The sequence below is a fragment of the Furipterus horrens genome, unplaced genomic scaffold (genome assembly GCF_987537825.1).
Source record: "Furipterus horrens unplaced genomic scaffold, mFurHor1.1.pri manual_scaffold_17, whole genome shotgun sequence".
NCBI classification, from domain to species: Eukaryota; Metazoa; Chordata; class Mammalia; order Chiroptera; family Furipteridae; genus Furipterus; species Furipterus horrens.
In genome coordinates, this window is record NW_028327187.1 from 74,723,268 (window position 1) to 74,746,828 (window position 23,561).

At 40.8% G+C, this 23,561-nt stretch overlaps 1 pseudogene; it reads left to right on the forward strand.

The window, feature by feature from the left end:
• Positions 1-1,195: 1,195 nt before the first annotated feature.
• On the forward strand, positions 1,196-2,367 carry LOC149991242 (ecto-ADP-ribosyltransferase 3 pseudogene; annotated as a pseudogene).
• Positions 2,368-23,561: the final 21,194 nt, after the last annotated feature.

Sequence of the window (23,561 nt, forward strand, 5' to 3'; positions counted from 1 at the left end):
CTAAAGCAGAGTAGGAGGATATGGTCATTGATATTTTTAGAAAGAGAAGAAGGGAGAGGGAGAGACAGAGAGAGAGAGAGAGAGAGAGAGGGAGAACAAGAACAACATCAATGTGAAAGAAACATTGATTGGTTGACTTTCGTACATGCCCCAACCAGGGATGAAACCCACAGCCTAGACATGTGCCCTAACGGGGGATCAAACCTGCAACCAACTAAGCCACCTGGCCAGGGCTGAAAAAACAATTTTAAAAAAAGAACCTAAAAGCAGTCAGAGAAAAAAGAGACATACTACTACATACAAGGGAATAATAAGAGTGACAGCAAACTCTTAATCTAAAAACAGTAGAGGCTGAAAGGCAATGGAACATCTTCAAATGATTCAAGAAAATAAAAACATAGCCCTGGCTGGTGTGGCTCAGTGGATTGAGTGCTGGCCCATGAACCAAAAGGTTGTGGGTTTGATTCCCAGTCAGGGCACATGCCTGGGTTGCAGACCAGGTCCCCAGTTGGGGGTGTGTGAGAGGCAACCAATTGATGTTTCTCACACACATTGATGTTTCTCTACCTTTCTTTCTCCCTGTCTTCCCCCTCTCTCTTAGAAGTAAATAAATAAAATATTTTTTAAAAAAGAAAAGAAAAATTTCAAAATGGAATTCTAGATCCAGTAAAAACATCTGACAAAAATTAAGACAAAATAAAGTTGCATCCCCAGATAAGAATAAAGAATTCATCTGTAATAAAAGAAATGTTAAGTTAATTATTTAGATATACAATAAATTATACCAGACTGAAGAAAGGAATACACAACACCACTAAGAGTAAATATATATGACTATTTACTGTTTAAAGTAAATACAATAATAATGTAATGTGAAGTTCCTTTTGCATACTGTATATAAAAATAATTTGTATAGCATATGTAAAAATATTTCATGACAACCAGAACACAAAGGTTGGGACTGTTGCAATTAGAATTCTGCTATAACATTCTTTTTTAAAAAATACAAGTTGGAAGCAAACAAACACAGGAGACTTCTGGCCAAGATGGAGGCCTAGACTGACACGCTCCATCTCCCTCCACAACTAAGAAGGAATACAACTACCGCAAAACCATAAATAACCTGAAGTTCCAGGAAATAAACGGAAATCCAACATATGAAGTTATAAAGAAGTGGTGCTTGTCTGGACAGAAGAGAAAAATGAACACAAGACATTTTGAAGTGGTCACCATGCTGCTGTCAGCTATGACTCTGATGGATATTTTCCAGGTGAAGGCTAATACGTTAGACATGGCAGATAATGCATTTGATGACGAATACCAGAAATGTACCGACAGGATGGAAATCAAATATGTTCCCAAACTGCTCAAGGAAGAACAAGCAAGCTATCAGCTTTTGGAAGAGGTGTGGGAAAATGCAAAAGCCAATGGGAAGCTCAGAAGCCTCAGCTCTTTCTCCCTAGGAGTTTTACAGATAACCATGGAATAGCCTTGACAGCATAAATTAATGAAGCTAAGGAGCAAACTCCCTTTTACCATCTGTTCAATGAAGCTGTGAAGATGGCTGGCCAATCAAGAAAAGATTATATCTATGGTTTCCAGTTCAAAGCTTTTCATTTTTACCTGACAAAAGCCCTGCAGTTGCTGAGAAGACCTTGTGAGGATAGTTACAAAAATGTGGTGTATAGCACAAGCCAGGGCACTGCATTTACCTCTAGAGGGCTAAACCAAGCCAGATTTGGCCATTTCACCTTGGCATATTACTCCAAACCTCAAGCCACAGATGACCAACACATTCTGTTAGCCATTTGCACATGCTTTGGAGTTGCCATTGAAAAATTTTTTGATAAAGAAAATGAAAGTGAAAGAATTATTTTAATACCCCTGAATGAGGTTTTTCATGTATCACAGGATGGAGCTGGCAACAACCTTATCCTTCAAAGCACAAACAAGACCTGCAGCCATTACAAGTGTGCATTTCTAAAAGGTCTAAAAACTGCAAATTGTGTTGAGAACATAGAATATCTTCAACCCATCTATGTCTCCAGCCCTGGTGATAAAAACCAGAAGCTTGAAGGCCCTGGAATGAAAAGCCTGGAGTCCACTGTCTCACCTGGTATGAAGAGCCATGAAACCATCCAAATACCTGCTCCAGCACCAGCTCCAGTTCCAGGTCCCAAAACGCACCCCTTGGCATCCTCTGGCAAAATGCTCCTTCCACTGTTTGGGACATTCGTCATTTTAATCAGTGCGTCTACTATAAATCTCTTTGTTGCTCTGTAGTCTGATATATTCTTTATTACTTGAAACACACTACATGGATCCGACAGGAAATGATCAAAAGGACTGTTATATTTCTCACTTGTTGGCCAGTCTGTTGATAAAATCAAAACTGTGTGTTACTCACTTTGCAAATTCAGAAAGTTCATCCAGTTATATTACAAAATCACTTTCACTTATTTGTATATTAATCTTATGATTGCAAAAACACCACTATATTTCTGATTGAATTCAATAAAAGACTTTAAGATTAAAAAAAGAAATACAAGTTGCTTTTTTTTAATCCCCACCTGGGGACAAGTTTATTGATTTTAGAGAGAAGGGAAGGGATGGAGAGAGAGAAGGAGAGAAATATTGATGTGAGAGAGAAACATTGATTGGCTACCTCTCTCACATACCCAACTGGAGATGAAACCTGCAACTTAGACATGGGAATCCAACTCACGACCTTTCAGTTTATGGGACAATGCTCCAACAAACTGAGTCACACCAGTCAGGGCTAACATTCTTATATTGTTCATGAAATGGTATAATATTTCTTTGAAGGTAGAATGTGCTCAATTAAGGAAACAGATTGTATTATCTAGAGCAACAATTTAAGAATAATACAAAAAAGCCCTGGTTGGTGTGGCTCAGTAGATTGAGTGCTGGCCTATGAACCAAAGGGTCACCGGTTCGCTTCCCACTCAGGGCACATGCCTGGGTTGTGAATCAGGACCCCAGTTGGGGGCATGCAAGAGGCAACCACACATTGATGTTTTTCTCCTTTTCTTTCTCCATCCCTTCTCCTCTCTCTAAAAATAAATAAGTAAAATCTTCAAAAAATAAGAATAACGCAGAAAGACTTATATCTAAGAAGTCAAAGAAAATGAAATACTAAAAAAGAAAGAAAGAAAGAAAAAAGAAAAAAAAGCAATTCGTCCCCCCCCCCCCCAAAAGGCAGCAAAGGAGAAAAACAGAATAATAAAAATGGATGGAACACTAGGACCCGATCGGCTGTTCCCCCAGTTCTTCCCTCAAAGCCACCGCACCAAATTCTCCCCAAGTGTCTCTGGTCCTCTCTGCCTTTCCTCTGCTTGAGCCCAGGGTAAGTGGGGGCCAAAATATTTTCATCCGTGATCTGCTAAGAGCTCTTTTTCTCCACCTGTTTCTCTCAGGCTAGCAAGAAACCCTGTGGCTTTTCGCTTTTCCCAGCTGGATACTATTTTACTTTCTGCTCTGTTGCTGTAGGCTGGGAAGCCCAACTGGAGGTTTAGACCCTGTCCTTCTCAGGGGGAACCCCCAGCTGCTGAGCTGTTTCTCAGTCCCTTCAGCTGCCATCCCTGGGAGCCCAGCCAGCCCTTTTGCGTCTTCTCTGCACTCCCTACTGGTCACGTTGTGATGAAGCGGCCTTTTCTGTCTCTCCGTGGTTATAAGACTTCTCTCCAGCTACTGTTCGGTTGGTTATTCCAGATGATTTCTCCAAAATTAAGTTGTAAATCCAGACTGGTCCTGGGAGTAGGTTAGTGTAGCTTCCACTTACTCCTCCGCCATCTTGGATCTCTCACCGTTCATTTTTGTCTTCTATTTTGTTTCTTTTGTAATTCATTGTCAAGCTAAGAAAAAACAGTGTCCTCAAAGAGGCCAAGCATGTAAAGTCAATTTTAGTAAAGAAACATCCTGTTAAACAGTACAAAACATGTACATTTCTTCTAATTATACCAACAGTTAGAGGTTACTCCTCTGTCAAGATGTTGATAGGGTTCATTGTGGGTGATAGTTACCGGCGGCATTGCGATAGAAGGCAGAAATACAGGTAGAGGTTTCATGAAAAAAAAATGGATGGAACAAATAGAAGTCAAACAGTGAGTTGGTAGACTTAAACCCAAAGATATCAATAATTATATCAAATATAAATGGACTAAACAGACTAAAACTCTATCCCAGTTATTTTTGTTGCATAACAAATTGCTCCAAAATGCAGTGTTTTAAAATAACTGTGATCATTTTTTTATTGCGTACGTTCCTGTGAGTTAAGTATATAGGAAAGGCATTCCTCAAAAGCTAAACAGGATTACCATATAATCCAGCAATTCTATTTCTAGGTATACATTCTTTAAAATATTTATTTATTTATTTTTAGAGAGAGGGGAGGGGAAGGAGAAAGGGAGAGAGACATCGATGCCTGAGAGAAGCACAGATATGTGAGAGGAACATCAATAGATTGCCTTCTGCATACCTCTAATACCCACAACTGGGGATCTGGCCTGCAACCCAGGCATGTGCCCTGACCAGGAATTGAACCAATGACCTTTTGGTTCATAAGCCACCACTCAGTCCACCTAACCACACCAGCCAGGGCTGTATATCTTCAAAAGAATTGAAAATAGGGACTCAGTCAGATATTTGTACATCAATGTTCATTACAGCATTAGTCACAATAGCCAAAATATGGGACCAACCCAAATGTACATCAGTAGATGAATAAACAAAAATCATATTGCCATACAATAGAGTATTATTCCTTCATGAAAGGGAATGAAGTCTGGATATATGTTACAATATGGAGGAAACTTGAAAACATTGTGAAAGAAGGCAGACACAAAAATACAAATATTGTATGATTCTATTTATATGGAATATCTAGAATAGGCAAATGCATAGAGACAGGAAGTAGATTAGAGGTTAGCAGGGGCTGAGGAGAGGGGAGAATGGAAAGCTATTGCTTAATGGGTACAGAGCTTCTTTTTATGGTGATTTTTAAAAAGTGGTCCCGGCCTGTGTGGTTAGAGGGTTATCCCTGTAAACTAAAGGGTCGCCGGTTGGATTCCCAGTCAGGGCACATGCCTGGGTTGTGGGTCTGGCCCCTGGTCGGGGCACATACCAGAGGCAACTGATCGATGTTCCTCTCCCTCCCTTCCCCTCTCTCCAAACCAATAAGCATGTCCACAGGTGAAAATTTAAGAAAAGATTTTGGAAAAAGGAAACAGATATGGGTGATAGTTGCACAGCATTGGGAATGTAGTTAATGACACTGAATTATACACTTCAAATTTTATATGTGTATGTACAGAGTTGGGGAAAAAGTAGGTTTACAGTTGTTTATATGGAAAATAATACAATAATTAATAAACAATAATACAAGAATAAACTCTGTGTTTTACACATTCATGTGTGTGTATTATGGGGGGAAAAAAAGAATCTGAGAAAGGCTCAGTTGGGCAGTTCTGGCTGAGAGCCTTTCATATGGTTGCCGTCAGGTAAGACAGTGGCCAAAGCTGGAACAGCGGCTGGGCATCTCTGCTTCTTTGAGTCGTCCCAGAGAGCTTCCATGTGCTCTCTCCATGAGGGATAGTTTGGGTTTCTTCATAGCATGACAGCCTCAGGGAAATTGAACTGGCTAGGTGGTGGCTTCAGGCTGGAAGATTGAATATCCCTACTGACAAGGCAGAAGCTGCATTGCCTTTTCTGACCTACACTCAGAAATCAAGTGGCATCACTTTTACCATATTATGTTGATTCAAAGCAAGTCACAAGCCTTCCCAGATTATAGGGAGGAGGGTTAAATTCCACTTCTTGATGGGAAAATGGCAAGGTTCCAGAAGAGCATGTGGGGTGGGAGATATTGTTGGGGCTACCTTTGAAAAACACAATCTGCCACACACACCAGTTAAAAGGCAGAGACTGTCAAGCTAGATAAAATAGTTATATGTTATTTACAAGAAGCACACATAAGCATAAAGACACAAACTGAAAGTAAAATGATGGTAAAAGATATATTATGCAAACACAGAGCATAAGAAAGCTTGTATGGCTATATTAATATTAGATAGAGTAGAATTCAAGACAAAGAGTATTATCAGAGATAAAGAGGGACATTTCACAATGGAAAAAGAACAAATAACCAAGCAAACAATCATTTAAAATATGAAAGCACCTAACAACAAAGCTCCCAAATACATCAAAACAGAAATTGACAGCACCAAAAAGTTCTAGAAATAGACAAATCTTCAAACATATTTGGAGACTTTAACATCCCTTTCTCAGTAATTGATAAAACAAATAAGTGAAAATCAGTAAGATATAGAAGACTATCAACTAAATCAATAAGATATAGAAGGCTAGCCCTATCAACCAAAGTGACCTAATTGATATTTTTAGAATACTACTCCCAACAACAAGAGAATACACATTTTTGGACTTCCAGCCAAGACAGAGGCCTAGACAGATGCCTAGACAGACACACTGCATCTCTCTCAACAACTAAGAAGGAATACAATTACCTCAAAACTAGAGGCAACCAGAAAGTCCAGAAAATTGAGCTGCATGGAAATCAAACAAACAAAGAAATAAAGAAGAAATACTCATCCAGACAGGTAGGAGGGGTGGAGCCTGGGTGGAGAGGCCATGGTGTGGTGGCGGCAGCAGCGGCAGCAGCAGGAGCAGGTAGAGCAGCTGCAGGCCAGCAGAAAGCACAGTCACATGTTTTTAAAACTTGGGAGGGACACCTGGGGGGGTGCTTCCAGCCCCAGACCAGACTGCACAGCTCATGGTCCCAGCGCTGGGGAAAATAAAGCCTTATTGCTTCTGACTGTGCAAACTAGTGGAGGCTGGGGCAGAGGAAGAAATTGCCAATTTCTCAGCAAAGTCTGCTTGTTTAAAGGGCCCCCATGGTCCTAGAACATCTGCAGACCCACCCACTATGGGAACGACAGCCAGGGCAATAGCTAGAGAGGCACCAGTCCCATATGGAAGGGGAGAAGTGCCCGAAAAAGGTGTGAGTGCTGAGTAAGCATCATTGTTCCCTCTCAGACCCCTCCCCCACATACAGCGCCACCACGAGGTGGAACAGGGCACCCATTACTGACAAATACCTAACGCTCCTTCCCTTACTATATAACAGGTGCAATGGCTCTACCTAAGACACAGAGGCAAACAAACAGAGGAGCCTGTCATGATGAGGAGAAAAGGAGGATCCAAGATGGCAGAGGAAATACAACAAGGAGGCCAACCTGTTAAACCAAGCACGCCAGTGTCTGGAGACAGCCAACTGACCTGGAGTGTGCAAGATCCTTCCCCATGTGGGAAGACCACCCTCCCCACTACACCCCCACTCTTATTAGGGATTTCTGGACCCAAGGGTAGGTAGGATGATGACCATGTCCAGCTTGAAGTAGCTAGAGGAGCATGAGACCTTCTCCCATTGTTCTTTATAAGATTATAAATGGTCTTAAATCTGAGAGGGGGGAATTGTTATTTTTTATTGTTATAAAAAATTAATTAATTAATAAATTATTTTTAAAAGATGAGGAGACAGAGAAGTATGGCCCAAAACAGGGAACAGATCAAGGTTCCAGTGGGAGAACTAAGTGATGAGGAGATACCCAACCTAACAGATGCAGAATTCAAAACACTGGTGATAAAGATGCTCACAGGCTTGACAGATATGCTTAAGTATGGCAAACGCATAAGGGAAGAAGTGAAGGCTATGCTAAATGAAATGAAGGAAAAGTCACACAAAACCAATGGTGAAGGGAAGGAAACTGAAGTTCAAATCAATGATTTGGAACATAAAGAAGAAAAAAACAGTCAACCAGTACAGAATGAGGAAACAAGAATTGAAAAATATGAGGAGAGGCATAGGAACCTCTGGGACAACTTTAAACATGCCAACATCCGAATCATAGGGGTGCCAGAAGGAGAAGAGGAAGAGCAAGAAATTGAAAGCTTATGTGAAAAAATAATGAAGGAAAACTCCCCAAATTTGGTGAAGGAAATAGACATACAAGTCCAGGAAGCACAGAGAGTCCCAAACAAGCTAGACCCAAAGAGAACCACACCAAGACACATCATAATTAAAATGCCAAAGGTTCAGGATAAAGAGAGAATCTTAAAAGCAGCAAGAGAAAAGCAGAGAGTTACCTACAAAGGGGTGTGTATAAGACTCTCAGCTGATTTCTCAAAAGAAATTTGGCAGGCAAGGAAGGATTGGCAAGAAGTATTCAAAGTGAGGAAAAGCAAGGACCCACAACCAAGATTCCTCTATCCAGCAAAGCTATCATTTAGAATGGAAGGGCAGATGAAGTGCTTCCCGGACAAGGTAAAGCTAAAGGAGTTCATCATCACCAAGCCATTATTATATGAAATGTCAAAGGGACTTACTTAAGAAAAAGAAGATCAAAATTATGAACATTAAAATGACAACAAATTCACAACTATAAACAACTGAATCTAAAAAAATAAAAACAAAATCCAACTAAGCAAACCAGAATAGGAAAAGAATCATAGGTATGGGGATCATTTGGAGAGTTATCAGCTGGGAGGGGGAAGGGAGAGAAATGGGGAAATGGTGCAGGGATTAAGAAGCATAATTGGCTGGAACAAAATAGGCAGGGTGAAGTTAAGAATAATATAGGAAATGATGAAGCCAAAGAACTTATATGCCTGACCCATGGACATAAACTGAGTGAGGGAGAGATTGCTGGAGGGAAGCGGGGTACTGGACAGGGGGGAGCAAAGGGAAAAAAATTGGGACTACTGTAACAACATAATCAATAAAATATACCTTTAAAAAATAAAAGACTTAAAGCACACACAAAAAAGAGAATACACATTTTTCTCAAGGCAGTAGAACAAGTCTCAATAAATTACAAAGGACAGAAATCATACAAAGTAGGATTTCTGACCATAGTGATGTTGAGTTAGAAATCAATAAAAGAATAATATCTAGGAAATTTCCAAATACATGGAAATGAAAAAATAAAATTCTTGTTTTTTAAAAGATTTTATTTATTTCCTTTCAGAGAGAGAGGAAGGGAGGGAGAAAAGGAGAGGAACATTGATGTGTGAGAGATACATTGACTGGTTGCTTCTCACACACCTCCAACAGGGAACGGGGCCTGTAACCCAGGCATGTGCCCTGTCTGGGAATCAAACCAGTGACCCTTTGGTTCACAGGCCAGCACTCAGTCCACTCAGCCACACCAGCCAGGGCAAAATATACTTCTAAATAACCCACAGACAAAGAAGAAACCACAAGTTAAATTAGAAAATACATTTATTTTTTATTTTTAAAATTTTATATCTTAAAAAGTAAAACTGGAACGTTATTTCACTTAAAATGTACAGCATGCAAAATGTTCTGTAATGGTAAAAAAAAAAAAAAAAAGTGTACCACTATATAAATTTTCACAATTTTCTAGTAAATGACATTTCTGGATCAAAACTTACCATTACAACCTCTAATCAAATGTTTATTTTCTGTTTCCAGCATTACAATGTGCTGTAATTCATAAACTGCAATCTAAGTAGGCTTTAGACACTGACTTCACACTGGTAGGTAGGTCCTTATGTCAAGCATTCACTTATCCAGCAAAGAAATCACTCAGCCACCACTCTTGCATGGACAATGCTCAGTGCTACCAGAACAATTTGAAGTGAATATGAGTTGTTGGGTTTTTTTATCCTCACCAGAGGAAATGCTCAGTGATTCTAGAGACAGGGGAAAGGAGGGGGAGAGAGAGAGAGAAACATTAATTTGAGAAAAACATCTATCAGTAGCCTCTTGTACACACCCCAATTGGGGACTGAACCTTCATCCTAGGCATGTGCCTTGACCAGGAATCAAACCCATGATCTTTCAGTTTATAGGACATCGCTCCCACCAACTGAGCCACACTGGACAGGACTAAAATGCATATGAATTTTTCTGATGAATGGAGACAGAGCTATAGTTTTGCAGTAATTTTTAAATTACTGATATGTGTTTTTCACCTTGATACCCTATGATCATTAGAAAGCTACTTATGCCCTGGTTGATGTGGCTCAGTTGGTTGGAGCATCATCCAGTAAAACAAAAGGTCGTAGGTTAGATCCCCAGAGAGGTTATATACCTGGGTTGTGGGCCAGGTCCCCAGTATGGGGCGTGTGAGAGGCAACCACACAATAATGTTTCTCTCCCTTTCTCCTTCCCTTCCCCTCTCTCTAAAAATAAATAAACCTTTAAAAAGAAAAGATAAAACGCCATGTCTAACCAGAACTGCCCCCCACCATCAGGTGGCCAAACTAATAAACTTAATTCCTATTAAAAAAAGAAAAAGAAACTAGAAAAAGAAGAGCAAATTAAATCCAAAATAAATAGAAGGGAGAAAATAAAGATAAAGAGCAGAAATCAATCGAAAAGAGAAACAGTACAGTAAATACATGAAACCAAAAGCTGACCTTTGAAAAGATTAATGAAATTGATAAACCTCTAGCCAATCTGATTAGAAAAAATGGAGAGAAGATAGAAATTACCAATATAAAAAAAAATGATACAGAGAGTATCACTACTGATCTACAAACATTAAAGAGATAATGAAGGAATATTGTGAGAAACTTATGCCAATATATTTGAGTACTTAGATGAAATGAATAAATTCTGTGAAAAATACAAATTATTAAAGGTCATCCAGGAAGAAATAGATAACCTGAACAATCTATTAAAAGAGTTGAGTTTGTAGCTAAAAACATTCCCACAAAGAAAACTCAAAGTTTATATGGCTGCACTGTTGAATTCTACAAAATGTTATGGAAGAAATAGCATCAATTCTACACAAACTCTTTCCAAAAATAGAAGAGGAGGGAACATTTCCCAATTCATTTTATAAGGCAAGCATTATCCTCATACCAAAACCAAAGACATCACACGAAGAGGAAACTACAGACCGCTATCCTTCATGCATTCACATGATGTAAAAATACTAACCAAAATGTTAGCAGATCAAATCCAAAAATGTATAAAAAGATCATGGCTAAGTAGTGTTCCTCCCAGGAATGCCAGTTTGCTTTGACATTTGAAAATCAGTCAGTGGAATTAACCATATTAACAGAGCAACAACAACAAAGAAAACTACATGATCATCTCAATAGGTGCAGGAAAAAGATTGGAGAAAACTCAATACCCATTCATAATAAAAACTCTCAGTAAACTAGGAGTAGAGGGAAACTTCTTCAGCCTGATAAACGGAGTCTATGAAAAACCCAGTTAATGTCGCATTTAATGATGACAGACTAACTGGTTTTTCTTTATGATTAGGAACAAGGCAAAGATTTCTGTGCTCATCAGTTTCACTAATTGTTGCACTAGAGGTCCTAGCTAGTTCAGTAAGGCAGGAAAAAGGAATAAAAGGCATATGGGTTGAAAAGGAAAGAACACAGGTGTCTTTATTCAGGGATGAAATGATTGTCTAAGTAAAAAAAAATCCTAAGAAATCTGCTAAAACCAGTACAATAACTGAGATTAGCAAAGTTTTAGGATAGTCAATATGCAAAAATCAAAAGTATTTCTATATACTAGCAACAAAGGATCAGAAATTGACAATTAAAAGTACCATTTAGGGCCCTGGCTGGTGTGGCTCAGTGTATTGAGTACCAGCCTGTAAACCAAAGGGTCACCAGCTCAATTCCCAGTTAGGGCACATGCCTGGGTTGAAGGTCAGGTCCCCATTTGGAGGCACACAAGAAGCAAACACACATTGATGTTTTTCTCTCCCTCTCTTTCTCTCTCCTTTCTCCTCTCTCTAAAAAAAAAAAAAAATACATAAAAATAAAATCTTAAAAAAAGAAATAAAAGTATCACTTAGGTCAAGATGGCGGCATAGGTAAACATGGCTTGCCTCCTCACACAACCACATCACAATTACAACTAAAATATAGAACAACCATCACTCAGAATTGAACCATCAGAAACTGAGTTGAATGGAAGTCTGACAACTATGGAATTAAAGAACCTACATCCACCTGGACTGGTAGGAGGTGTGGAGACACAGAACGAGTTTGTCCCACACCAACATGTGGTGGATAAAAATTTGGGAGGGATATCTCGGGAGTGAGGAGTCGCAGCCCCAAAGCAGGTCCCCCACCCAGCCCAGGGTTGCAGTGTCGGGAAGATAAGTCCCCAAAACTGTCTGCAAAAACCAGCAGGGACTGAGTTAGTGGAAGAAACTGCTGGAGTCTTTAAGTTCCTCTTAAAGAACCTGCACACAGACTTACTCAGACTCACTCTCTCTGAGCTTCAGCACCAGGGTAGCAGCTAGAAGGCACCTGTGGCATACAGGGAGGAACTGAACTGTCTGACATCAAGGCAAGAGCTGAGGGACAGCTTTCTCCCAGACAGAAGGGTAAGCAGAGGCCATTGTCCCTTTTCTGAACCATCTCCACACAGAGCCACAGAGCAGGCAGGTGGGTGCCATATCTGAGACTCCATCAACCTGGCTAACACTGTTTGCGCACCCTGGAGATCCCCTGAGACTCCATCCCACCCAACTTATGGGCCCACCCAAGCTGTTAACAGAGACTTTTCCATATGAATGGCTGGTCTTGGCTCATACTTCACAACTTCCTAAATCCTCTCAGACAAGCAACAGCCAGCCTCAGTAAGCCCTCAGACCCTGTACCTTGCTCAGTGGCCCCAGGCCCAGCACTGTCCGCAGCCAGCCTGGAATCACAGCTTGGCTTCACCTGGGAATCTCCAAGCCCAGCACAAGTAGCAGCCATCTCAAATTGCTTTATAGCCCAGATATGATGCCCTGGGCAAAACACAGATGGGGGCTGACCTTGGCCTGCACCACCCAGGAAACCCCAGAGCCTGTGCACCCAGTGGGCAGCTACAGACCATGTTGGAGCACCACCACCCTGCCCCTGCACAGCTGGTCCTCCACAGAGGCAGAGGTTGGTGGTCAGTGGTCACAGCCAGTCCCTGCAGCTGACTGTTCTGGGTAAATCCCTTCCATTGACCTGCCAACAGCAATCAAGTTTCAACTATACAGAGGAGGGTGTACTCAACCCACATGAAGGGCGTACCTTGAATACCCAGCTTGGGTGATAGCGGAGGCTGTTCCACTGGACCCTACAAGACATCTACTACATTAGGCCATGTATCAAGACACAGAGACAAAGCAGCTCTACCTAGTGCATAGAAACAAACATAGAGAGGCTGCCAAAATGAGGAGACAAAGAAGCATGGCCGAAATGAAACAACAGATTGAAACTCCAGAAAAAGAACTAAACAAAATGGAGATAAGCAATCTCCGTTCAGTTCTTACTGAACTCCAGCAGAGTTCAAAATACTAGTTATAAGGATGCTCAAGGAACTTAGTGAGGGCCTCAACAGCATGAAAAACATCCAGTCAGAAATGAAGGATTCAGTAGTTGACATAAAGAACAATTTACAGGGATAGAACAGTAAAATGGATACAGCCAAAATTCAAATCAATGATTTGGAACATAAGGAAGCAAAAAACAAGCAATCAGAACAAGAATAAAAAAGAATCCAAAAAACTGAGAACAGTGTAAGGAGCCTCTGGGACAACTTCAAGTATTCCAACATTTGCATCATAGGGGTGTCATAAGGAAAAGAGAAAGAGCAAGAAATTGGAAATCTATTTGAAAAAATAATGAAAATAACCTCCCCCAACTTGGTGAAGGAAATAGACATGCAAGTCCAGGAAGCACAGAGAGTCCCAAACAAGATGGATACAAAGAGGTCCACTACAAGACACATCATAATTAAAATGCCAGAAGTTCAAGATAAAGAGAGAATCTTAAAAGCAGCAAGAGAAAAGCAGACAATTACCTACAAAGGCGCTCCCATAAGACTGTCAGCCGATTTTTCAAAGGAAACTTTGTAAGCTATAAGGGACTGGCAAGAAGTGTTCAAAGTGATAAAAAGCAGGGACCTACAACCAAGATTACTCAACCCAGCAAAGCTATCATTTAGAATGGAAGGGCAGATGAAGTGCTTCCCAGACACGGTAAAGCTAAAAGAGTTCATCATGACCAAACCATTATTATATGAAATGTTGAAGAGTCTTATTTAAGAAAAAGAAGGTCAAAAATATTAATACTAAAATAGCAATAAATACGTAACTATCAACAACTGAATCTAAAAAACAAACTACACTCACAAGTAGAACAGAAACAGAATCATAGATATGGAGAACAGTGGAGTGGTGGTCAGTGGGGAGGGGTTATGGGGGACTGGAGGAAGAGGTGAGGGGATTAAGAAGTACAAATAGGGAGAAACAAGATGGCGGAGGAGTAAGTAGAAGCTACACTAACTTCCTCCCAGAACTAGTCTGGATTTACAACGTAATTTTGGAGAAATCATCTGGAATAACCAACCGAACACCAGCTGGAGAGAAGTCTTATAACCACGGAGAGACAGAAAAGGCCGCTACATCACAACGTGACCGGTAGGGAGTGCGGAGACGCGGAAGGGCTGGCTGGCGTCACACGGGTAGCAGCTGAAGGGACTGAGAAACAGCTCAGCAGCCGGGGATTCCTCCTGAGAAGGGCAGGGTCTAAACCCCCAGCTGAGCTTCCCAGCCTACAGCAACAGAGTGGAAAGTAAAATAGTATCCAGCTGGGAAAAGAGAAAAGCCATAGGGTTTCTTGCTAGCCGGAGAGAAACAGCTGGAGAAAAAGAGCTCTTAAGCGGATCACATATGAAAATATTCTGCCCCCACTTACCCTGGGCACAATCAGAGGGAAGACAGAGAGGACAGGAAATGCTTGGGGAGAATTTGGTGTGGTGGCTTTGAGGGGAGAGCTGGGGAAGCAGCCAGCCGGGACCCAGGGCTGACTCATCCCCACACTGCAGGCAGACCATTCCCAGCCAAGTGGCGTCAGCCTGAGGGGAAGCAAAAGCCCCGCCTACAGGAATTAAGCTGCCACACCCACGGTCCTTAAGCCTGACGGCTAATCACAGATTGAATAGATTAACAACTAAAGGAGTCAGACAAAGGCAGTAGATCCCTGGAAGTCTCCAACAGGCTGCCTAGGCCCAGACTGGTACAGGATCTGACACCACCAGGGGCAGATCCAGGAAGTGCAGATCATTCTAAGAAGCACCAACAAACAATAGGAGTCACAAAAATGGGGAGACAGAGAAACAACCCCCCATTGAAAGGAAAAGTAGAGTCCCCAGAAAGAGTGCTAAATGAAATAGAGGGGAGCAAACTATCAGATATGGAATTGAAAGCATGGATTATGGAGAAGCTCAATGAGCTCAGCGGAAACTACAAAGAACCCCAGAAAAACTACAGTGAACTCCAGAAGAACTATAAGGAACTTACTGAGAATTATACCAGCATCAAAAAGGACATGGAAGCTATCAATAAGAGCCAGGAGGAAATGAAGAATACAATCTCTGAATTGAAGAACGCAGTAGAAGGAATTAAAAACAGGCTAGAGGAAGCAGAAGATCGGATCAGCGAGCTGGAGGACAATGTAAACAAAAACTCACAGACAGTGCAACAAAATGAAAAAAGGCTGAACAAGACTGAAGAGGCTCTAAGACAGCTGCAGGACAACATGAAACGTAATAATATCCATATCATAGGAATTCCAGAAGGAGAAGAAGAAGAGCAAGGGATAGAAAACCACTTTGAAAAACTAATGACAGAAAACTTCCCTAACATGAAGAGAGAAAGAATCATGCAAGTCCAGGAAGCACAGAGGGTCCCAATGAAGATGAATCCCAACAGGCCCACTTCAAGACACATCATAATTAAAATGCCAACATTCAAAGACAAAGGGAGAATCCTAAAAGCAGCAAGAGAGAAACAACTAATAACATACAAGGGAGCTCCAATAAGGCTATCATCAGATTTCTCAGCAGAAACACTACAAGCCAGAAGGGAATGGCAAAATATATTCCAAGTAATGAAAAACAAAGGCCTACAACCAAGAATACTCTACCCAGCAAGGCTCTCATTCAAAATGGAAGGTGAAATAAGGAGTTTCCAAGACAAAAGAAGGCTAAAAGAATACATCTCCACCAAACCAGCATTGCAAGAGATGCTAAAGGGTCTGCTTTAAGAAGATGAAGAAACAGAGAGAGACAGAGAGGAACACGAGTACAAAGGGGGAAAATGACAATGAATAAGTACTGAAAGAAAGAAGGAACTTCTACCATTTGCAACAACATGATTGGAACTAGAGAGAATTATGCTTAGCGAAATAAGCCAGGCAACAAAAGAAAATTACCTTATGCTATCACCTGTTACAGGAAACTAATGAACAACACAAACAAATGAGCAAAATTGAACCAGAGGTATGTAAACAAGGAATAAACTAACAGAAACAAAGGGGGAGATGGGAGGGAGAGAAGGGGTAAGAAGGGGAAGGGTCTAGTCAAAGAGCATGTATAAATGACCCATGGACATGGACAACTGGGTGGAGACTGAATGTGGAAGAAGGGGGGGCAGGGTTCAGGGAAGCAAGAGAGGGAAAAAAGTGAGACAACTGTAATGGAAAAACAAATAAACAGAAAAATTTTTAGTGGGGGGAAAAATAAAAATATAAAGAATAGAAATGCAAGTTCAGTGAATATTAGAAGGACAAGGATTTTCCTTCACACTGTATATATTTTCTCCCTATCTGATCCCTCCAGAATTTGGCATTCTAAAAAAGTAAGTAATGACCTAAGTTTCTTTGCATAAAACTAATAAGACCAGTTGTTAATAGAGGTTTTTTGGTTTTTTTTTTTTAACTAAGACTTTGAATGGAATGTCATGCCTAAAGGAGACATGCTTGGGCTTTGGTTGTTACCAAAAAGCCCTGAGCAACTGGGACTGACTTTCAAAGGTAATAAAAGTCCACGAGATAAAAGGCCTGGTACCTTGGATGGATGAGCGGTCCATAGCAATCTTTCCAGGGAAGGAATGAAGGTTGTTTTCCTGAAAGATGGCTAGAAGGGACCTTAAGGCACAATGGAAAACCAGGAGGACCTGGAAAAGACAGGTGTTTACAGGCAAGGCTGAATGCCAGGTATGTGGTTCAGCTTCTGTGCCCTGAAGGGCAGACTGAAGGTCACCCTAAATGTTCCTTGTGTAAGTTCCAGCAAAGCAGAACTAAAGATCATAAGTGATCATTTGCTGCTCTTGTTGTCTTTATGCAAATGAACAGGATAAATTAAGAACGAACTTAATGCAGTCCCTTTAATGACAAGGAGGGTAATCTTAGGGAGAAAAATCACGATTCAAGGAAGACCACAATGCCCAGTGGTAGACTATAAAGTAGTGCAGCTAACCGTCTTTAAAGTTTCTTTTCATTTAAAATTTGTTTTCATTTGAAAGTTAAAATATGTCTGTGGCATTATCAAAGATGTTTAATTTACAGGCAAGAAGAATGTCAAATGCCTTGCAACTGGATGTCTTTCCGATAAGACAGTCCTATAGATTTAGAGACTTGTATGTGGGTTATGTTACATAAATTAACATGTGTTTTCTGTTTTCAAAGGGCATAAGCCTACGATCTCATTACCTGAGTGATTGTCTGTACGTATAGGCCTCACTTAATCCTGTCTGCATTGCTGCCTCCTGAGATTCAATGGTTTGGCTGAACTAAGTGGCTGGGTTGGTGAGGAACGGGGTGATCTGTGGGCTTCACTTTAAAACTGGTTTCTCTTTTCTATCCTAATGGCTTGGACAGAAAGAGCCCAGAGGCCTGAGAGGGGGGAAACCTAAAATATTTCCCTCAGTCCAAACTAAGTATAATGGGCAAAAGGGTTTTGGACAGGTGAGATGTACCTGGCATACCTTCCTCCAAAGAAGCCCTTCTTTTCCCTAATGTGGGACATTAAAAAATTAATACCTGTCTTTTGTCATCTAGTGGTTACGGATTGAATGATGTCCTTTAACCCTGTTGCCCCCAGAATACAACAAGGATGCCAGCCTGTTAAACCAAGCATGCCGTTGTCCAGAGACAGCCAACCAACCTGGAGTCTGCACGATCCTTCCCCTTGTGGGAAGGCCACCCTCCCCTCCACACCCCCACTCTTATTAGGGATTTCTTGACCCAAGGGTAGGTAGGACGACAACCATGTCCAGCTTGAAGCAGCTAGAGGAGCTCGAGACCTTCGTCCATTGTCCTTTATAAGATTGTAAAGGGTCTTAAGTCTGAGAGGGAGGGATTGTTATTTTTTATTGTTAAAATATTTAACTAATTAATTAATTATTTTTTAAAAAAAGAAGAAGAATATATGAAAGGGTGAGGCAGGAGAGCTTGTATGTACGACCCATGGGCATGGACTTGGGGAGGGGATTGTTGGGGAAGGGGGGTGCTGGGCGGAGGGGAGCAAAGGGGAAATAATTGGAACTATTGTAACCATATAATCAATAAAATATACTTAAAAAAATAAAAATAAAAATAAAAAAGTACAAATAGATAGTTACAGAACAGTCAGGGGGATGTAAAGTACAGTATGGGAAATGAAGTAGCCAAAGAACTTATATGCATGACCCATGGACATGAACAAAGGAGGGGGGGTCGCCGGAGGGAGTGGGCCGTTCTGGCTGGAGTGGGTAAAGGGGGATAAATTAGCACAACTGTAATAGCATAATCAATAAAAAAATAAAAGTACCATTTACAATAACATCAAAAATATAAAATACTTAGGATAAATTAATAACATATGTGCAAACCTATAAGCAAAAATGGTAAAATATTGCTGAGAGAAAGAAAGAAACTTAAATAAATGGAGATAAATAGCCTATTCATGGGTTGAAAGACCCATTATGGTTAAGATGTCAAGTCTCTTCATATTTATCTACAGAGTCAATGTATTGGCAATTAAAATCCAGATCCTCTTTTCTTCTCTTGTAGAAACTGACAAGCTGACTTTAAAATATACGTGGAAATGTAAATTACCTAGACTAGCCAAAACGATTTTGAGGAAAGACAAAGTTGAAGTATTTATACTATCTAAGTTCAAGACTTACTATCGTCGGCAGCCGTCCGTCTCGAGAGACGATGGTGTAGCTTCTTAAGAGTCTATCTGCACCGCCGAGAATGGCTGTGCAGTCCGACTCGGGAGTGACACGGTATCTGTCTCCTCCCGTGTTAAATCGACATCTTGCGATGACGCTGGAGTGTCCTCTCCAGTGAAATTGAAGCTACAGAGCCTGGGCAGGGTGATATGGAGGGTCTGCTGTTGCCCATGCAGCAGACCCCCCACCCCTCTTTGCAGCTGAAGGGTCCAAGGGAAAGACGGAGTCAATACAGCTTGGCTTCAGGTGCGCCGCAGGAGTTGCCGGTGTTGACTACAACGTCAAACCGCCTTAGGGACTCCGGCTCCGGATTTTCTGTCGGGGTTTACTCCCTTAGCCTTTCCCCTGAAGAGGTATGCCGCAAGGCAGCGGAGGTTTTTTGGAGTCAGAGTTTTCCTTCTCTGAGATGGAATAGGAGCTTGCTCCGTCCACTCCGCGCATCGACCCGGTATTGCAGACTTACTATAAATCTACAGTAACCAAGACAGTGGCATTGGTATAGGGATAGGATACAGATCAATGGAACAGAACTGAGACTCCAGAAATAGACACACACACAGGATCAATTTGTGACACAGGTGCCAAGAAATTCAATGAGGAAAGGACAGGCTTTTGAACAAAAGGTACAAGAATAACTGGTTATTCACATGCTAAAGAATGAACCTGGTCCTTTACCTTATACCATGCACAAAATCTAACTCAAAATGAATCCCAGACCTACATATGAGAGCTAGAAATACAAAACCTTCTAGAAGAAACCATAGAAGAATATCTGTAACATTGGATTAGACATCTTAGATAGGACACAAAAAACAAAAACCATGAAAAAGAAACAGTTAAAATTAGACTTCATCAAAATTTAAAATGTTTGCTTTCTAAAAGGCAAGCCACAGACTGGGAGGAAATATTCGGAAAACATATCTGTTAAAGGATTTGTACACAAAATACGTTAAAAAATGAAAAAATTCAGTGTTTGCTTCAGCAGCACATATAATAAAATTGGAATGATTCAACAAAATATTGGCAAACTGGATCCAGCAACACATTAGAAAGATCATACACCATGATCAAGTGGGATTTATCCCAGAAATGCAAGGATGGTTTACTATTTGCAAATCAATAAGGGTAATACACCACATAAACAAAATGAAAGACAAAAATCACATGATCATATCAATACATGCTGAAAAAGCATTTGATAAAGTACAACACCCATTTATGATGAAAACACTCAGCAAAATGGGAATAAAGGGAGCATACCTCAACATAATAAAGGCCATATACAAGAAACCTGAAGCCAATATCATACTCAATGGGCAAAAACTGAAAGCATTCCTCCTGAGATCAGGAACAAGACAAGGATGTCCACTCTCTCCACTCCTATTCAACATAGTGTTGGCAGTTCTAACCACAGCAATCAGACAACAAAAAATAAATAAAAGGCATCCAAATTGGAAAAGAGGAAGTAAAACTGTCATTATTTGTAGATGACATGAGAGTGTACATAGAAAACCCTATAGACTCCATGAAAAACTACTCAACCTAATAAATGAATTTGGTAAAATAGCAGGGTACAAAGTCAATATTCAGAAATTGAAGGCATTTCTGTATACCAACAACAAAATATCAGAGATAGAAACTAGAAAAAAATCCCATTTACTATAGCAACAAGAAAAATAAAGTACTTAGGAATAAACTTAACGAAGGAGGTAAAAGACCTGTACTCAGAAAACTACATAACACCGAAGACAGAAATTAAGGAAGCTACAAATAAATGGAAGCATTTACCATGTTCATGGATGGGAAGAATCAACATCATTAAAATGTCCATACTACCCAAAGCAATTTATAGATTCAACGCAATCCTTATTAAAACACCAGTGACATATTTCACAGACCTAGAACAAATACTTCAAAAATTTATATGGAACAAAAAAAGACCCCAAATAGCCACAGCAATCTTGAGGAAGAAGAACAAAGTAGGAGGAATCACAATACCTGACATCAAACTATACTACAAAGCCAGTATAATGAAAACAGTCTGGTACTGGCATAAGAACAGACATATAGATCAATGGAACAGAATAGAGCCCAGAAATTAACCCAGGTCTCTATGGTCAACTAATATTTGAAAAAGGGGGAAGGAACATAAAATGGAGTGAAAAGAGCCTCTTCAACAAATGGTGCTGGGAGAACTTGACAGGGGCATGCAATAAAATAAAACCAGACCACCAACTTGCACCAAAATAAATTCAAGATGGATAAAGGACTTAAACGTAAGCTGTGACACCATAAAAGTCCTAGAGGAAAACACAGGCAAGAAAATTTCAGATATCCCACATAGCAATAGCTTCACCAATATATCTCCTAAGGCAAGGGAAATAGAGGAAAGAATAAACAAATGGGACTACAACAAACCAAAGAGTTTCTGCTCAACAAAATACATCAGCAAGATGTAAAGGGAACCAACCATATGGAAAACATATTTGCCAATGATACCTCAGACCAGGGATTGATGGCTCCAAAACATATAAAGAACTTATACGTCTCAATACCAAGAAGACAGACAACTCAATTAAAAAATTGGCAAAGAACCTGAACAAACACTTCTCCAAAGAGGCCATACAGAGGGTCCATAGGCACATGAAAGTATGCTCAACATCACTAGCCATCAGAGAGATGCAAATAAAAACCACAGTGAGATACCACTTTACACCTGTCAGAATGGCCATCATCAACAAATCAACAAACAACAAGTGCTGGTGAGGATGCGGAGAAAAGGGAACCCTACTGCACTGTTGGTGGGAATGCAGACTGGTGCAGCCACTATGGAAAACAGTATGGAATTTCCTCAAAAAACTAAACATGGAACTACCTTTTGAACCAGCAATTCTGTTGCTAGGATTATATTCAAAATATCCTGAAACACCAATTCAAAAGAACCTATGCACCCCTATGTTCATAGCAGCGCTATTTAAAATACCCAAGTGCTGGAAACAGCCTAAGTGTTCATCAGTGGATGAGTTGATCAAAAAACTATGGTACATTTACACAATGGAGTACTATGCAGCAGAAAGAAAGAAGGAACTCCTACTATTTGCAATAACATGGATGGAACTAGAGAGAATATGCTTAGCGAAATAAGCCAGGCAATGAAAGAAAAATTCCACATGATATAACCTAATACGGGAAACTAATGAACAGCACAAACAAGCAAAATTGAACCAGAGGCATGTAAATGAGGAGCAGACTAACAGTTACAGGGTTGGGGGGAGAAGAGCGGTAAGTAGGGGTAGGGTCTAGTCAAGGAACTAGTTTAAATGATCCATGGACATGGACAACGGGGTGGGGACTGACTGTGGGAGGAGGGGTGGGCTGGGTGGGGAGGGAGCAATGGGAGAAAAAGTGGGACAACTGTAATAGAAAAACAATAAATACATTTAAAAAATGAAAAAATTCTTACAACTCAGTAATTGAGAAAACTTAAAAAACTTGACAGGCCCTGACTGGGTAGCTTGGTTGGTTAGAGCGTCATCCTAATATGCCAAGGTTGCAGGTTCAATCTCTGGTCAGGGCACAAGAAGCAACCAATGAATGCATCAGTAAGTGGAACAACAAATTAATGTTGCGCTCTCTCTCTCTCTCTCTCTCTCTCTCTCTCTCTCTCTCTCTCTCTCTCTCTCTCTCCCTCCCTCTCTCTCTCTCTCTCTCTCCCTCCCCCCCTCTCTTCCTCTCTCTCTCCCCCCTCTCTCTCCCTCTCTCTCTCTCTCCCCCCTCAATAAATTTTTTAAATGACAAAAGGTTTGACTACATACTTCGCCAACAAATATATACAAATGGCAAATAAGTGTATGAAAAGATTCTCACCACCATCAGTCATAAGGAAAATGCAAAATAAAATCCCAATGAAACACCACTCCTCAGCCCAGGAGAGTGGTGACCCCAGAGGTTCCTGGGGACCCTTGTCCCTCCCAGGCTGCAGGGCTCCTAATCCATCAGGTATCATTCTCCTCCCCCCTACAACTTTCAAACAGGTTTTGTCTAATTTTCAAAGTTACTATTCACTTTTGGCCCTCAGATCAGTGGACACCCTGTCCCCCTGTTGCACTTGGCCCATGCATGTCCCCGTGAACACTTACATGCACACATGCACACTTTCCCCACTTTGATTCCATCCTTTGACCCAATGCTCTTTCACCCCATGCAAACTTCTCCTAGGCTTTTGAACAACACTGACCTCTCCTCATTGTGCTCTTTATGTATCATTTCAGTTGGTGTGAGTGTATTCATTCTTCTCACTGCCATGCAGGATCTGCCATCTACAGCGCACACCCAGTCAGGAGGGATGCCCAGCTGGGGCTCCTGTCTCCTTCCCTGGACATGTCCTCTCAGCAGCTTGCTTGTGTCCTTCCTTCCCTTGGGGAACCTGTCTCTTCTCCCAGCCTTATGAAGCCAAGCTCTCCTGGTTTTTCATCACTTCTTCTTCATGTC